This window comes from Gracilinanus agilis, chromosome 1, assembly GCF_016433145.1.
Source record: "Gracilinanus agilis isolate LMUSP501 chromosome 1, AgileGrace, whole genome shotgun sequence".
NCBI lineage: Eukaryota > Metazoa > Chordata > Mammalia > Didelphimorphia > Didelphidae > Gracilinanus > Gracilinanus agilis.
Genome location: NC_058130.1, coordinates 759,366,936 through 759,370,519, shown reverse-complemented (window position 1 = coordinate 759,370,519; position 3,584 = coordinate 759,366,936).

The window sequence follows — 3,584 nt, the reverse complement described above, 5'->3', positions numbered from 1 at the left end:
GCTGAATCTCCCCTTATAAAGCTCTTTTCTCCACCCACTAGTTTTCACACTTCACATCTCAGGAACTGACCATTGTTTCTTAATTTTCCTGGGCTGCCCAGGAGGGCAGTAACTGTGGTATGAGTTTCCCATCCCATTGCTTCCTTGGTTCCTTAACTTCCTTTCTCTGAGGGCTTGTCCATATCTGAATTTACTCAGTGGTATTTGACCTCCAGATCACTGAGAGATGATGTTAAAGAGGCAACACTGAAGAGAGAAATTTGCTTGAGAGAGCAGTAAGGGATGGGTAATTTCCGAGGCCAAATTTGAACCCAGGATCTCATTTTTCCAGGAATGGCTACTGTAAGGATGGGATTTGTGCAAGGGGGATGGGACAAAAGGAGCCAGAAGAAGGCAGTTGCTGACAGTTGAGACCAGAGAGAATTCTGGGAGATTCTCGGGAGAAGGAAGAGAGAGGAGAGAGCTTCAGGCAGAGGAAGAGGAGGAGAGAGGGGGAGGACAATCCAGCTCAGGTTCATTCCTGAGGGCTTCCTGAGGATATTGCTTTTGGAAAATAAAACCCTGATTCCCTGATCAAAGCCATTCCATTGCATCTCACCCATCAAGACTTCAACCATTGAGTCAGTTAAGTTTTTGTGTTATGAGAGAATTAGGAAAAGTTAAGCAATAGATGTAAGTTAGCTGGCATAGCTGTCAGGGAAAGTGCATGGAACAGTGAAGGAGAAAGCGATTTTTTCTGAGAGACTCTGGATGAAGCTGATGGCAGTTAGATGCTTACTTAGCTGCTTGAAGTGAAGAGCCCAGAAAAGTAATTGTCTCCTGCCAAAACCATCTTCCCTGAGAAAGATCAGGTTGAGAAGAGAATCTAGTTCTGGTTGGTGGACATACCAGACTAGTTCAACTCCCTGACTTTACCTCTTTATGGACTTATTTGCTGTGGTTCCTGGAAAGCTGAGATCTTCACTGATGACCTTGCAGTGAGATATTTAATCCCCTTCTGATCTTACAGGCTGGTCCTGGAAACTTAAGCTAGAGTCAGTGTAGTATTTGTCCAACCTTCTAACCCCTTGAACTTATCCCTATACAAGTAGTTTTAGAGTGACCTTTTCCTTACTTCCAAACCCTTAAAACTCATTATTAAACTGTTTACTTCCTGTGTCTTCCTCAACCCCCAGAAAGGACCCACAGAGAGATAACCTTGAGTGGTGACCAGTAACTATTTAACTGACATTTGTTTTACCCATTTTCCACATCCCTTGTGTATCTTAACACTTGTGGGTTTGTGGATATGGACCTGTTTACGTTTGGCACCCTTGGGTTTCATTGTCAGAAGTCAGTTATTGTTCATTCACCTGGCCCTGGCTCTGACTCTGCGGGGTAGGTGGGGGTAGTGGTGGTCAGTCTGTACTTTTCCTTGTGCAGTTTTGTCCCCTTATAGTGTGGGAACCCCCTCTGACTGCCTACCTTTTGTGCTGTGTCCAGTGGGAGAGCCCCTTTACTCATCTTGTTTTGACTTCTGTCCTTTTGAGACACTTTGTAATGATCAATTTGGAAGGAAATTCAGAGTGGTTCCAAGATTATCCTGCTACTACCCTGCCATATTGGCTTTGCCCCTCCCAGTATGCATTATTTTTTTTTTTAACCCTTGTACTTGGGTGTATTGTCTCATAGGTGGAAGATTGGTAAGGGTGGGCAATGGGGGTCAAGTGACTTGCCCAGGGTCACACAGCTGGGAAGTGGCTGAGGCTGGGTTTGAACCTAGGACCTCCTGTCTCTAGGCCTGACTCTCACTCCACTGAGCTACCCAGCTGCCCCTGCATTCTTTTACTTTTTTTAGATTTTTTTCATATTTTGAAAGTTTAATCTGCATTATTACATTTTATCCATCACTTTTAAAAATCTAAACAATAAACAAAACAATAACCAAATCCTAATTTGAATGTTTTGCCAGTTTGAGACACAAATGTTTGTTTTGAAATTTTAATAATTGACTCTACAGTACAAGTTGAGCCAGTAAAAGATGATTCCAGCATATATATGTATATATATAGACATATATATATGCTTATGCATGCCACACTGCCTCTTAAGGATGTTAAACACACATATACAATCTTATATATAGATAAGAGACGAGTGAAATAAAGAATAGAGATCCAACCTCAAAGAAAAGACAATCTGGATTCTAGTACTTTTTTGAGAGATACATATGGGTTGTGTGACTTTGGGCAAGTCAGCTTCTTTTTTTAATTTTCTTTTTAAAATTTATTTAGAATATTTTTCCAAAGTTACATGATTCTGAATTTTTACCCACTCCTCTTCCCTCCCCCAATCCCAGAACTGACAAGCAATTACACTGGGTTATACATGTATCATTGTTCAAAACCTATTTCCATGTTCACATTTGCAATAATTATCTTTTAATATCAAAACCATAATCCACATCCCCATTGAACCACATGATCAATCATATGTTTTTCTTCTGCATTTCTGCTCCCACATTTCTTTCTCTCGATGTGAATATCATTCTTTCTCATAAGTTCCTCTGTATTGTCCTGGATCATTGCATTGCTGCTAGTAGAGAAGTTTATTACATTCATATGTTGTATGTATTCTTTTTTTTAACATTTATTAATAATCATTTTTAACATGGTTACATGTTTCATGCTCCTATTTTCCCCTTCACCCCCCGCATTCCCCCCACCCATGGCCGACGCACTTTTCCACTGGTTTTGTCATGTGTCCTTGATCAAGACCAATTTCCCAATTGTTGGTGGTTGCATTGGTGTGGTAATTTCGAGTCTACACCCTCAATCATGTCCGCCCCGACCCATGCGTTCAAGCAGTTGCTTTTCTTATATGTTTCCTCTCCTGCAGTCCTTCCTCTGAATGTGGGTAGCGTCTTTACCATAAATCCCTCAGAATTGTCCTGGGTCATTGCATTGCTGCTGGTACAGAAGCCCATTACATTCAATTTTACCACAGTATATCAGTCTCTGTGTACAATGTTCTTTTGGCTCTGCTCCTTTCGCTCTGCATCAGATCCCGGAGGGCTCTCCAGTTCGCCTGGAACTCCTCCAGTTTATTATTCCTTTTAGCACAATAGTATAAAAAAAAAAAAATATACCACAGTTTGTTCAGCCATTCCCCAATTGAAGGACATTCCCTCCTTTTCCAATTTGTTGCCACCACAAAAAGCGCAGCTATGAATATTTTCGTACAAGTCTGTTTATCTATGATCTCTTTGGGGTACAAACCCAACAATGGTATGGCTGGATCAAAGGGTAGGCATTCTTTTATAGCCCTTTGAGCGTGATTCCAAATTGCCAGCCAGAATGGCTGGATCAGTTCACAACTCCACCAGCAATGCATCAATGTCCCAATTTTGCCACATCCCCTCCAGCATTCATTACTCTCCCCTTCTTTCATTTTAGCCAATCTGCTAGGTGTGAGGTGATACCTCAGAGTTGTTTTGATTTGCATTTCTCTAATTATTAGAGATTTGGAACACTTTCTCATGTGCTTATTGATACTTTTGATTTCTTTACCTGAAAATTGCCTATTCATGTCTCTTGCCCATTTAT